We start from the raw sequence: 15,428 nt of genomic DNA, 5'->3' as shown, positions 1-15,428 counted from the left end.
CTTCCTTCCTTCCTTCCTTCCTTCCTTCCTTCCTTCCTTCCTTCCTTTCTTTTTCAAGGTAGGCTCTATGACCAATGTGGGGCTTGAACTCACAATTCTGAGATCAAGAGTCACATGCTCTACTGACTGAGTCAGTCAGGCACCCTAAGCAGAGTTGTTTCAATCAATACAGGAATGGCTGAATAAACTACAATATACTCTGATCAATTAACACAATGCAATCATTAAAAAGAATAAATCAGTTTTACTAAGTGACTTGGTGGGGATCTGCACAATGCAGTTGTTGACTGAAAAAAAAAGCAACATGCAATCAAATGAGTATAATATGATCAGGCTTAAAGAAAAAGAAACTACAGAGGCACCTGGGTGGCTCAGTCAGTTAAGCGACTGACTTCAACTCAGAGCATGATCTCACGGTTTGTGAGATGGAGCCCCACATCAGGCTCTGTGCTGACAGCTCAGCCTGTTTCAGATTCTATGTCTCCCTGTCTCTCTGTCCCTCCCCCACTCATTTTCTCTCTCTCTCTCTCTCTCTCTCTCTCTCTCTCTCTCTTTCTCTCTGAAAAATAAACATTAAAAAAATTAAAAAAAAAAACTACAATCAAAAGATCACTTTGTATGTCATGTCTTATGTCAGTGTGTATACCTATATACATACATAGACACATACCTAAGTACCTGAACATAGAAAAACAGGTAGTCAACAGATAATGGAGTTGGGATTAAGAACGGGTATGTGTATTTGGAATATGATCAGGAAGGATAAATGCATCTATGCAATAGATACACATACACCCACATTTATGTAATAAAATTATAAAAATTCCTAATATCAGAAATGGACTCAATTATCAAATGATTAATTTAGGGTTATCAAAATACTACACAAAGTCAAGTTGAGCAATGAAGAAGCCTACTATCAGCATTGTTGACCCCTGAAGAAAAATAAAATCCAGAAAATCCATTAGGAATAAGAACCTGTAGATGCTGTGTAATCCACAGGTGGTAAAAGGTTTTTTTGTTTTTTTTTACCCTACATTTTCTCTTTAACATAAAAAGTAGTAACTGTAGAAGGTAAAGGAAAAGGTGAATTTCAGAAGACCTATACTATAAACGGTAAGTCTGCCTCTTACTCCAAACTCCTTTTTCTCTTTCACTCAGACACCATTCAGTTTCTTCATACATCTTAGTACAAGAGTGACTATCACTTTATGATAATTTCCCAGCAGAAAAATTGTTATAACAAAGAATATGTACATTTTAAGTGATGCTAGGTTTTGTCAAATTGCCTCCCAAAAAGGCAACAATTTATACTCCCCACCTTCAGGTAATGCTTAATTGTGAATCCAGTACATCCAGTGGCAATTTACAATCGAATTTATACTTTGCGGTTCAGCTTGTATGTTCCACTCAATAATAGTAAACACAGAAAGGACAGAATATTTAAATCAAGGAAGAAAGAAAGAAACAAGGAGTGTAAGGCTTTAGGAAGAAAGCAAAGCATAAGAAAGAGTGAAGAGTTAGCTTAGCTGTACCAGAGGCAGTAAGCAAGCCATCAAGAGGCGAGATGACAGGGAACATTGCAAACATCAATTAGTGACCCTTTAAGCCCAGATTTGGATACCAAAAAAGAATTCTCAAAAGTTTAAAACAGCCATTACAGAGCTCTTTTTACTGCTCTTTCAGCATCTCACACAGAACCCAGTGCTACCATTTAAACTATTTAAAATAAAGCAAAAAAATATGTTAAAATACAGAGGTACACAAGTCTCATGTTTCTGCAAGTTAGATGCTGTTAGTATTTTCAATTTACAGATTGTTAATTCAAAGAATTTACTAAAGTGAACCTCCTTCCTGACTAGATATACAGTAAACACACACACACACACACACACACACACACACACACGAAGCTAAAAAAGGTCTTAAACTCTTCTAAAGTGAACATCCCTTTCCCTTAGCTCTCAGTCCTTCTGTCCAAAGATAAATACTGTTAAGTTTCCTGTGAATCCTTATAAAGATAAAAATTAAGAAATAAATATACTTAGACCTGCATATAGCTACCATACAATTCCTTTTTTTTTTTTTTTTAATTTTTTTTTTTCAACGTTTTTTTGTTTTATTTATTTTTGGGACAGAGAGAAACAGAGCATGAACGGGGGAGGGGCAGAGAGAGAGGGAGACACAGCATCGGAAACAGGCTCCAGGCTCTGAGCCATCAGCCCAGAGCCCGACGCGGGGCTCGAACTCACGGACCGCGAGATCGTGACCTGGCTGAAGTCGGACGCTTAACCGACTGCGCCACCCAGGCGCCCCTACAATTCCTTTTTTAATGGTGGTTTTAAAATACTTTTATTATGACAATTTGCAAACATGTACAAGGGCAGTTAGAACAGAGTAATAAATGCTCAAGTGCCCATCACCCAGCTTGAATAATTAAGAAGGGAGGGGAGTTGTTAATTATTTTCAAGTGAATTCCAGACATCTTAATCATTTTAACATACATTTCTTAGCAAGCCTGAATATCTGGTTTCCAAATCCAGAACAGATTAGACACAGAAAATTAGAAAGTGGTTGGGAGTGTTTAAAAAGGCTTTACCACAGAAAAAAAAAAATGACAGCTGCCTGAGAACAAAATAAAATAAATGAAAACAACTATTTAATTATAGATACATATAACACTAACTCATCAAAAAATTAAAGTCATGTTTAGGGTCTTTGTTTTAAAAAGGCAGGAAAGTATGTGATACACTTGTTTCAAAAGTTAAAAATGGTTAAAAGTTTACATTTTAGGAAGTTAATCAGAAGGTATTTCACTTATGCTAAACAATTTCCCCCTGAACAATGTTGGGTAAATGAGGATTTACTACATTTAGCTGTGATTTGAAAGGCAACTTGCAGAGTTCTGCAGTGAAGAATGCTTGGTGACTAGAGGAAAACAGAACCACAGATACTGCAAATTAACTCATCTAGATTAGAATACTAACCTCTCAAATAATGCCTCTAGGTAGTTTAAAACTGTAAATAACAACCACTACCACCATTTAATGTTTACTTCCCTGGGCCAAGTACTTACTGGTTAAGTATTTTACAAATACAAACTCATTTAATCTCACAATTCCCTGAGGGAGGGAATTAAGACAAGACACTACTTGCCCAACGTCAATAAACTAATGGGACTTCCCTTTTCTTATTAGAACTGTACTATAAGTACTTGTGTTGGGCTTCATCTTTCTGCAAGTATAAGCTTAGGGATACAATTTTTTATCATTTTTCTGGGGCAATGTTTCATTGTGATAGGTACCATGCAAAAAGTTCAACAACAGACACACTACTAAAAAAAATCTAGTATTTACATCAAGTTTTACTCATTATGATTCAGGATTAAAGGATATTTTATACCATGGACATTTTTATTCCAAAATAACTATTACATATGCTACTTGTCAAATTTTTAAAGACCTATATATACTCTTGTGGCTTTTCTTACATTTCCAGTGACAGGGAAGTTTAATGGAGAGTTTTGCTGATAAAGATCTTCCTTTTATAAAATTCTAAACTGTTTCTTAGAACTTCAATCCACTCATCTGGCTGGATCAATACAGACTAAATTTTACCTTTTCTCTCCCACAAGGCAGACTTTTAAATTATCTGCAGAATCTTGCAAAGAGTCTCCATGCTAAGTATTCCCAGTCCTGATTCCAGTTTGACATGGTTTCCTCATTTGTCATTATCCTGTCTTCTCTTAAAAAGTGGCTCCCCAAATTTGACACAACACTTCTGCAAAGAGCCTAATTAGAGCAGGATACAGGTTTTCTGGTACTAGACCTAGAACAATATTACTGTTTTCCATTACCAAGTCAATTTTGTGTGTACTAAATTTGCAGAAAAAAGTTTCCACACATTCATTCATGAAGCAGTGATTAAATATCTATGATGTTAACTGAATAAGGCTATTTTTTTATGCCAAACTTCCCTTTCCTAAACTCAGGTTTTTTTTTTTAACAAAAAAGCAAAATAGTTTCACTTTTGCTTCTTCTTCTAAGAAAATATTAATCTTTAATATATATGATTAATATATATGACTAATACTAATCAGCATGTTATGTATTTATTGTATGTGTCTATTACCTGTGTCACGATTGCCAATTATCTGTACCAGCTCCTAAAGCAGTATCTGGAACACAACAGGCACTACAGTTATTTGTTGAACTAACTCATGAATAGACAGAAGAGGGTAGAACATTCATATTTTTTATAGCTTCTTGGAAGGAGTCTCTAGGCTACTATACTTCACTGTTAGATGTTGAAGCATTATCAATAAACACAATTAATCAGAAAAGCCACATGACTGCCACATGCCCTCTAGAATTTACTATGGTCGTCTAATATAGGAGTTAAAGGTTTTGATTACTTTAAGATATATGGTGGTTTTTGATGTTACCTTCAAAATATTACTTGCATTTCTCCATTCTAAAATAATTATATAACCTGAAAATAAAAATATACATTGTTGGGGCGCCTGGGTGGCGCAGTCGGTTAAGCGTCCGACTTCAGCCAGGTCACGATCTCGCGGTCCGTGAGTTCGAGCCCCACATCAGGCTCTGGGCTGATGGCTCAGAGCCTGGAGCCTGTTTCCGATTCTGTGTCTCCCTCTCTCTCTGCTCCTCCCCCGTTCATGCTCTGTCTCTCTCTGTCCCAAAAATAAATAAACGTTGAAAAAAAAAATTTAAAAAAAAATAAAAATATACATTGTTAATAGAAGGTCACTAGTAAACTCTATTTAACTATGTTGTGAAATGTTAGGATATGCTTAAGTCAGAGGCTGAGCCAACCTCTCTGCCTTTATATGTGGCCTCAAATGTATTGGACTCCAACCAGAAGCACCTTTATGTTACAGTCGGTTTAGAAAACACTTTCTTGTGGATTTATATCTGAAAGAGTTGTAGTTCCAGATTTTATTTATTTGAGTTCAAAACACATGAAGCTGTTTTCATTTATTATCATACTGTTTATATTATACTATTTTGCATTCCTTACTATGAAAGTCTCAGCGTGTTTGAATCTCATGGGGTTGTCAATGTTAAGTTACACATGATCCTACTCCATTCTTACTGAATTGCAGTACAAATATATTGTACCACATCAGTTTAGGACAGGTGTTCCCAAACTGTGCCATGCATCAGAATTAAAAGCACAGAATCCCTAGCCAATTCTGTACCTACTGATCCCAAATAATTGAGGGTAGGGGTCCAAGAATACTTTTAAACAGCTCCTGGAGGTAATGCTGCTTGGAAACTACTAGTTTAGAGAACAAGCAAGAACTCTAATACCACAGTGCCAGAGAACAAGAAAGAATTAATATGGCAATGTCATACCTGGTGTATAAAATATAACATCTAGGCATAAAGACAATTTTGACAATAATGTCATCCAAAATATTTCCTATTATTTCCCATATCAATCAATACTGAGTACTTAATCTTATTCATAATTGAAAGTAAATTTGGTAGAATTCTACTTCACTACAACAGGAAGACTTATTTTGAAGGCAAAGTCTATCATCATTATATATATATATTTTTAAGTAGGCTCCATATCCAGTGTGGAACCAAACACGGGGCTTGAATTCACGACCCTGAGACCAAGACCTGAGCTGAGATCAAGAGTCGGAGGCTTAACCAACTGAGCCACGCAGGTGCCCTCATTATAAATAATTTTTAAAGTTTGTGTACTATCATTCAAAAATGGAACTACCCCCTGGACTAAAACAAATACATAAAAAAATCCCTATTGACACACATCCAGAGTATTTTGATATTAAAATATAACGATTTACTCACAGAACCAATTCACATGCCTTGATCCACGGCTCAAACATTCATATGGCTTTGAAGCCTCTATTTTCTTTTGCAGGCAAAGGATATAACATACTGATAAACAACCTCCAGAGCAAACCCTTGTGGTTCTGCATTTCTGAAAGATTCAATATTTTCTTCCCATTTTTGCATTTCCCCTATCCCAGCAGTTTTCCAAAGTTTAATAAATAATTATAGAATTGGCATAAAGGATTTCATTAAGCTACACTGAAGTAAATCATAAAATCTTAGATTAAGCTAGAACAGATGTTAGTGTTTTCCAATCACCTCTATTTACAGATGAAAACAAAAATCAGATAATAGGAGCCAGAAACCCTGACTCCCAGATTAGTGCAAAAAATCCAACATAGTGCTCTAGAAACTTAGGGTCTATATAAATGCGTGTCATTTAGGGGCGCCTGGGTGGCGCAGTCGGTTAAGCGTCCGACTTCAGCCAGGTCACGATCTCGCGGTCCGTGAGTTCGAGCCCCGCGTCGGGCTCTGGCCAATGGCTCAGAGCCTGGAGCCTGTTTCCGATTCTGTGTCTCCCTCTCTCTCTGCCCCTCCCCCGTTCATGCTCTGTCTCTCTCTGTCCCAAAAATAAAAATACACGTTGAAAAAAAAAAATAAAATAAAAAAAATAAATGCGTGTCATTTAAAGGTTTTGTTGAGTTCAGAATTGTTATAAACATGCCAACGGAAGCTGTCCATAGTTGGTCCTGGGCAAGTATTTCTTGGAAAGGGATGAATAAAATTCATCATATTTTGCGAAACAACATAAGAAAAACTACACAACAAGATAATTGTTTGGTATTCACTTTCCCTATAGGCACTTCTTTTTATGCTCAATCCTGCAGTACCTTGTATTCATTTATGCTTTCAACAAATATTTACTGAGCATCTACTACATGTGAGAAATTACACTGGGAAATACAGCAATGAACAAAATCCCTATTCACATAAAGCTTACATTCTTGTGGTGAAAGGCAGGCAAATTAAAAAAAAAGTCAAACATACAGTATTTAAATCATGGTAGGTACAACAGAGAAAAATAAAGCTGGGAAAGCATTTAGGGATTGTGGGTGGTGGGGTTACAATTTTAAATAGGGTGCTCAGAGAAAGCCTCAGTGAGAAAGTTAAATCAGAGTAAAGACCTGAATGAAGTTAGGAAGCAAGCCATGTAGACAAAGGGGAGAAAGCATTTAAAATCAAGACCCTGAGGCAGAAACTGTCTATCATGTTCAAAGAACAGCACCGAAGACAGCGTGGCTAGAGTTGCATGAACAACAGAACACGAAATCAGAGAAGTGGGAGCTACCAGGAGGCCCAGATCAAAGAGGAACCTGTAGTTGAAAATTTCTATTAAAAATACTAAATATTATCTTGGCTAGATAGAAATTAAATCAGTAGCTTCACTAGGGATGATTCAATTTAATAGGAAACTTAGCATGAATCAGTAATGGTAGAAATTTCTGATAATATCAACAACAGGTTAATAGAAATGTTATTTTGGGGCATTCCCAGCATCCATTAAATTGACTTTAGAGAGCATCATCAACTACTCTTATGACTAGCTTTGAAGCATCCTCTTGTCAATTTATTAGGAGGTGAGTGCTAAAAGGAGGATATAAAGGCAGAGGATGAGGGAATTCATACGCTCTTCATTGCAAGAGAAGTGGAGAAGTGTTTTTACCTTCCACATCTCAGGAGGATATGCTAATATATAATTCAAAATAAGGAGGTAGCCAATCAGGTTATGTTTTACAACTGAACTTGAAGTCAAATTCCAGGGAGCCAAGTTATGTTTCATCCCAAGACTTACAACACTAAAGGACAGCTGCAGTTTCTTTTACTTCCTGCATTCCCAGTCTATAGTTATTTCAGAGCCTCGCATTTTGTGTTGCCTGACTGAACAGATCTGAACAGCACCTCAAGTCATTAGAAAAGGCTCTCCACCTGAGTTAGGGAGCATACAGCTTTCTCATGCTCATCTTTAAAAACCTGGGGGGTGCAGATACCATCTCATTTTCCCTATTTCTTTTGCTCTTTTATGTTCCCCATGACCAGGCCATTCCCAACAAGATCATGTACTCTACTCCAGAATCATAATGGATTATCTAAATTTTATTTGCTATAATCTCTTTATATTTCAGATCTGTTATTCTGAATTATTTTCCTCAGATATCTACTGACAAACTCATGAGTTCTCAAACCTCAGTAACAAAGTATAATGCACAATACAAATATACAGTATTAATATTTTAAATTATTTATTATATGCTACCAAATACAACTAGCTCTCAAAAAGCACTCTCTGTACAATGGATTCATATCTAATTATAAGTGGCAAAACTTGTTCAATCTTTGGAATAATTTCCAGATTCAAATGAGTTTTACATTCTTTTATATTATGTCTAACCAGCATAAAAAAATGTGCTAAATCCTGTGCTCTTTACTACTTCTTTTATATGAATTAATATACAAATAAAAGTAGAGATTTAAAAATACCTATCAAGCACATTCATATTAAAGAAAATCTCTACAAAGGACAGAGAATGATTCAGTCTTAAGATTCTGATTTATACTTTATATCATATCCCCAAATACTAAGTGTTAATAGCTTCAACATATAATTGATAGGTTGTCATTTTAAACTGGAATTTATAGCTTGAAAAATCCACTCTTTATATAGTAAACTAAAAGAACACACAAGTATGTGCTAAACCAACGTTTCAATTACTCTCTTACCAGGTTCTTTTATCTGTGACCTTCTCTTTCGTACTTGAAACCTTTTTTCTGCTGCATTAATACCATGGTTTCTAACTGTCCTATCTCCATTCTTGTGATACATAGTTAACAAAACAATCTTTCTAAAATTCAAAACTGGGAATAAAATGGAATAATACAAAGAATAAGAGACTTGGAGCAAGATGGTTATGTGTTTGAAAGCTCAGGTTCTACAACTTGGTAACAGTTTGGTCTTGTACAAATGTCTTAACCTTGCTAACCCCTGGTTTCCTCCTCCGCGAACTGTAAACAGTGATATCTGCCTCAAGGGGTCACTATGAGGACTAAAATAAAATACAGAAAAAACCTCCTAAAGTAGGCACTTGGAAAGGTTAGCTCCCTTGCTCCTTTGTCAGTATGAACTATCAATCTTTCAAAAAGGTTAGTGTAACCTAAGAGAAAACTAATTTAAGGAGACTATCAGAAAGACAATGTAATGGCTGGCATTGAGAACACGTGCTTTCTAGTAGGGGAGTTTATTTGGAAAACTATACCATGAGAAAGTAGTTTTGTGAGCATGCAGAAATGGAGAGCTAGACAGACAGCTCTCAGCCAAGAACTGCTTGGACAACGCTTGCTTCTCCCCAGTAACTGTCAGGACTCAGTGTCCCAAGAGTTTTCCTCCCAAATCTAGTTTTTTTTTTATAGTGCCTCCAAATAACCTTTTAATTACTCTAAGTATGAATAAGTGACTTAAACTATTTGAGAAAAAACATCAAGGGTAGTAGTTTCTAACCATCTGACTGGGATGGGGGCAATGGAAGTCTATGACAAGAGGGAGGGAAGAGGTAATATTAACAATTGTATAACACTCTCTAGTAGGAAATTCTGAAACATGGAATACAAAAATATGAACTACGTAGGTAACAGTTTTTGATCCAATGGGAATCATCAGTGTCTGGGGACTTTGGCTCAAGGTATTAATTCCTCTTCCAATACCTCACTGAACAAAACACATTCAAAATGCTGCCATGAATGACTACAGCCTGGCTAAGTTTTATTTGAATACTTATTAACATCTATGATCATATCCTCCCAGTCCCTTCAAATAATGACCAAAATCTAGAAAGAATTCTGGTAGAGATCATGGAAAGAACAATGAATATCAGTGTTTTCTGATCCTGCTTGCTAAAGTTTTACACCTCTAAAATAGAAAATGTTTGCTGGAGTCATGGGATATGGCAACTAAATGAACAGAAATGAGATATTAAATCTCATGATTCTGTATGTTGTCCTCAAGGGTGAAGGAAGTTTCAAATAAAGATTTAAGAAAATAGAAAACGATGATATCCAGAACTGAATATTTAAGAATCAATAGAACACCCAGAGGCAGTATCTAGTTGATAGCAGATGATGAAGAACCAGAAAATGTGGGAGTCAGAGCTGGAGAAATAGACCAAATAAGCTACCTCTGTATGTGCAACAGTGGAGGGCATAAACTGGAGGCTTAGCAAGTTGGATCAATCCCATGGATTTTGTTTGGTCTACATGGAATTTTGACGTTAGGAGACAGAATATAAATATGAAGCCTTCTGAATTAAAGAAAAAAACTGCAGCATCTGTCACCACTGAGTCACCACTAAGTTTGTAATACCTAGTGTGCCAACAATTGGCTGGAGTTGAATTGCACTGCCCCCCTTCATATAAGGCATGCACCCTCCAGTTCAGCACAGTCCCTACTATTTCTAGACACTAAATATCAGCTGCCATTCATCACCAAGCTTATACTAAGGTTTGTTCCAGGATAGAGAAATAATTCTTTGTACTTTTATCTCTATGAAAAGTATGAAAACAAAAACAATCTATTTTGTCTCCTTACCTGGTCCACTTCTTTATGATTCCTGGGTACTACCTGAGCAATCACCAAATAAAATGAGGTAGTGACACAGCTCATTAAAGGAGGAGTCTAGAATATAAGCTAGAAATCAAAAACAAACTCTTAAGAATTTAGTAACTGAAAATGCAGCAGGTTCTAAATTACATAACCTTTAACCTAGCAATTCCAGTTCTGGGGATTTACCCCCCACAGATATAGATGGGTAAAATAACTTATGTTAAATGTTATTCTCTGCAGCATTACTTGTAATAAAGATTAGAAGCAACCTAAATATCCAACATTAGGGGACAAGATAAATAAGTTATTATATAACCATGCAATGCAGCCATTAAAAAATAAGCAAAGTCTTGATTGCTAATGCAAAACAGTCTTCTAGTGAATAGAACAAGGACAAGGAGAGCAAACATGTCATTTGTGAAGGAGAAGGGGGAGAGTGGGGAAGAATATATACATTAACTATACCGATTTATTTATACACACATAAAGAATTTCTAGAAGGAAACAGAAGAAACTGGTAATACTGATTCCCCCAGGGTGGGGAACTTGACACCTGTGGGATGAAAGTACTAAGAGACTTTTCACTGGACATATTTTTGTATCTTTTTGAATTTTGTAGCAAGTGAAACCAGTTTTTAAAGAAGTAACAGGTTCACTGAGCTGATTCCAAGTACGATTAAGAATTCAGCAACTATCATGGATGATGCAAATTTCAGCAGGAATTTAGAGGAGGGCGAGAGGGTGAGCAAAGGAGAGTGAGATGAAATAAAGGCCAATGGGAGAAATGGCATGATATCTTTTTCCATCTGGCTCTCTGAACTGGTTTTGAGCCCAGAAATAAAAGGATAGATGGAAAAGATAAGAAATCTTTTCAAGAGAGACTGAAACTCTGAGCACAAACTCTGCTGCTTTGGGATTTGGGAACAAAGCGTACAGAGATGGGAAGTAGGGAGAACTCTCTAATTCAGCCATGCACTCCCGGGTACTCTGAAGGCTGGCAGCTCTGAAAGCACTAAAGACAGAATCTAGCTACTACCCCTCACAGAAGACCCAGCAGCAGTGGCAGTGAAAAGGTACCACATTGGGGTGGCTTGAGGGGGACGGACTTCCCAAGTAAGCTGTAAGAAAAGAATATTCACTTCATGTTCCTGAACACATGTTACATTCCACTCAGACTCCCCAAAATACCTAAGGGAACTCTGAAAAGGGCTGGGGGGCTTGTGTGAGCAGGAGGGAACTAACAATTATATTCTATGTCTATACAGGTGATGAAGCCTAGAAACATTATGCTACAAAAATATACAAGTATTATGCAGAAGAGTGAAAGAACAGAAAACAATACCCTGGCAAGAGAGCCAGAAGTAAAGTCTTACTGGCCTTTTTTTTTTTTTTTTTTTTTTTTTTTAAACCTAGGCTATTGCTCACTGAACAGGAAGTAGAAGAGAAAAAACATGAGGATGGCTGGAAAGGGGTTACTCAAGGCTCTGCTGGGAACCAACACACTTAGTTATGCAGTACCTACTTTCCAAAGTGAAATCTTTCAACTGCTTTAAAATGTTTCTTTTCTAAGCCATTGAAAGCAATGAGATCATGTTCTTGATTAAGTGCCAGGTTTTTTCCCCTGCAACCCAAATTGTTGAAGTTAAAAAGAGGAAAAATTAGAGGAATGAAAAAGGATGAAGGTAGACAGAACTGGGAACATAAAACACAGAGGGGGGGCAACATAAATATATTTTAATAGGCTAGTGGAAGAAAATTATGGAATGACCACATATAGAGTCTGTTTTAAAAGTCGAGGGTATCTTGCCCTGTTCCAAAAATATACCAAAGTATCCACATTCAATCTGTTTAACTGATGTTTTCCTATTCCATTTTACCCAGTTAACATATACAATCCCTTTATGCCTAACAGCACATAGTATTAAGTAATTACAAACACATAGATAAGCCATTTGTGAAAGATGAGGTACATATTAATACCACAGGGCTTGCTGAACCATAAAAAGAAATCTGAAGGCTAGTCTTGGGCAATTTTGGTTCATATGTTTTTCACAAGTAGAAATAAATGATATTCACTACCATAAAGAATGGATAGTGAGAGCTATAATTTGTGAAATAAACAAGAAGTCAAACGTACAAGAAGCAGAGATTAAATTCCACCTTGAAATGCAATTCCTATGGCTTAAACAATAAATAACAATAACATGGCTCATGTATTACACTCTGTATCCACGAGTGTCTTCCACTCATATCACTATTTAATGTAACTTTATATTTAAATAGCACTTTAGACTTTTCAAAGTGCCTGCACATTTCTCACTTAATGTCCTCGATAATGTCCTCAATACCCCGTGAACATCTGCCCTGTAGGTAGGACAGGTTTCACTCAGTTTTAGATCACCAAACAGAAAGGTTAAGAGAGAACTTACAAGTTAGTTGTAAGCCAGGGATAGAATGTAAGGGTCCAGAACTTCTGGTCCAATACTTGTCTAAATGATGTCTGTGGACTATTACTCATCTATGCACACTATTTACTAAGCTAAGACAGTGTTCCAGGAACTATAGACAATAGGCATATATGCAGGCAATAGCAATATAACACAGAACAAGAACATACATAATTTCCACCCTCATGAGCTTCCAGTTTAGTGAAAGTCATTATTCAAATAATTTTACAAATACATAGCAAAGCTTCACTTGTGATGGAATACTCAGTGCTCTGAGAATATATAATGTGGGGGAGTTGACCTAGTTAAGGATTTACTAGGAATCGGTTAGTAAGCTAGGAAAAGATTCCCTTAGGAATTAATGATAAACCTCAGATCTTAGGGATAGGTACCACACAAACAAAGAGAGAAAGGAAACACTGATTCTAGACTAAGGCAATATCATGTGCAAAAGACCTGCTGGAGAATCATGTAAAACAAGCACAGTGTGTCGGAAGCAGAAGGCCTGACTCCCAACTTCTAACTCCCAACTTCTAAGGGGAGAGATCAAAATTCCCCATGTGATCTTAGACACATTTAAGGTTTGAGTGACTACTGCCCTACTCCAATTTATTTTATAATATTTAGATGTTTCACTCAAGAGTAATGGGTGGATTGAAAAGACTGAAAATAAAAGGCAACTGCTGTGTCCATTAAAGGTTTTATCTGAATTCTAAGGGGTGATATTACTGAATCTGAATTATCTGAATTCTAAGGGGTGATATTACTTTTAATTCAGGGCATAAAGAGATAAATTATGAAGGTGGTGACATTTGCCCTAGGCTTTTAGAGGTGGACTGAATTTCCATCAAGGATTGAGAGGCTACTACAGAAAAAGAAATGAAGAGACTGAAAAGATACCCCTGGCTGCTTCATAGAAGTGTGAATGTTTTATTTTAATGTAGCCTTTTCTAAGTGGTACTTTAGAAATATTATCCCTATAATATCTTAGAATTGCAGAGGTTTTGTGCAGCTTACAAGGCTTTGTTTAATTTTAAACCCACAACAGATTCTATTAGGTTCAAGGACAAATATTAACTCTCTCAAATTTGCAGATAAAGAAAGCCAGCTAAATGAGGCTGACTTGTGCAAGGTCACATTTCAACACTGCTCTTTCCTTTTAACGTTATAGATTCCTGATCATCAGGATGTGGAACAGATATCAAAGTTTGTTATCTGAAATATGGAGAACTGACCAGGCCTGGGATTCTAAGACACTTAAGAGCTCTACTATAGTAATTTAAGGCAACAGCCAGTTATTTGTTTTTAATTAAATGAAAGTAATAATAGGTATGTGGTCTTCTTAGACAGTGAGAAACAGGAAATAACAGAAAGACAGAGATTCAAATGAGGCACCCTTATAAGCCCTAATAACTGAGGTATAAAAAAAAGCAATTGTGGGTAAAAGGAGGTAGGGCAAAACAAAGTAGCATAATATACTGAAGGGCAAAAGTGAACAGGTAAGTGGAAACACAAACAGCACTTGGTAATGTTTTGAAGTGATTTTTCAGTTTTCTCCCAGAAGTTGCCTTCAAGAAATCTCTTGATGATCACACTTTGAAATTCGATGCTATTCTTAGCCATCAAACATACTTATTGCTCTTTACCTTTTCTAACACATGAGGATTCTAAATGATGCAAATAACAATCTTACTTTTAGTAATAAATATTAAGTCTCTACTTTGCATAAAATATTATGGAAGATACAAAAACAAAGTCACCAGTCTCAAAGGTTTATTTATTTTGGCAACATCAGCAGGTCCAATCACTATTCTGTATTCAACAAAATCTGTTGCACTTTATTCCCACAAACAGAAAGGACATTTTTTTTTCTATAGAAAAACAAATTTTAAAAGCCATGAATAAGAAGATCCAAATCACATAGAGACTGATCCAAGGAACTAGGTGCCTCTGGCTTATGAATCTGGCCTATAACAAGTACTCCATAAAGTGATTATGTTGTACATATAAGAATACTTTTCTTTAGTAAAAAGGTAGCATAAAGTTGGAAAGAACAGAGGTGGAATAACAGTTCACTGCTAGTAAGAAACTTAGAGAACTTCAATGAGTATGAGTAACAAACAGTAATAACTTATTACCACAATCCAAAGTATTTTGGGTCTCTGTATGGAAATACTAATACCCACTTTAAATCCTCCAGAACCAATTTATAAATCTCTTTGTCTACCTCAGCTATACCATCCTCACTACCAATCCTGTATCATTCCTCTTGTCCATCTTTCTCATCCTGTCCCAATGAACTGGGTGACTAAACAGGTAGTGAACAACTGAAAAAAGGAAGACACAAGGAAGATAGTGGTTTTTTTCTTTCAATTTTTTCCAATTCTACTGTCTCATATCCTATCTACCTTAATATAAAATGAAGAATAATACTGTACTTTACAAGTACAGTGATGATAATGTTTTCTAATTTTCTTGCTCCCAAATCCCTTAATTTGGTTT

General features: G+C 36.1%; 1 protein-coding gene across 15 annotated transcripts in view; it reads right to left on the bottom strand.

Moving 5' to 3' along the window:
* HMBOX1 (homeobox containing 1) overlaps positions 1–15,428 on the bottom strand; it is a 195,041-nt gene that overhangs the window by 129,329 nt on the left and 50,284 nt on the right. For 2 of the 15 annotated variants that reach the window (XM_040468090.1, XM_040468172.1), the window contains exon 2: positions 4,132–4,177. The exons of the other annotated variants lie outside the window; for them this stretch is intronic. The gene's annotated coding sequence lies outside the window, so the exon portion shown is untranslated. The remainder of the gene's footprint in view (positions 1–4,131; positions 4,178–15,428) is intronic. 15 annotated transcript variants of the gene reach the window in all.

This window comes from Herpailurus yagouaroundi, unplaced genomic scaffold, assembly GCF_014898765.1.
Source record: "Herpailurus yagouaroundi ecotype Mexico unplaced genomic scaffold, PumYag 28, whole genome shotgun sequence".
Taxonomy (NCBI): Eukaryota; Metazoa; Chordata; class Mammalia; order Carnivora; family Felidae; genus Herpailurus; species Herpailurus yagouaroundi.
Note: the sequence above shows the minus strand (reverse complement) of the source record. Positions and strands in the feature narration are given on the sequence as shown.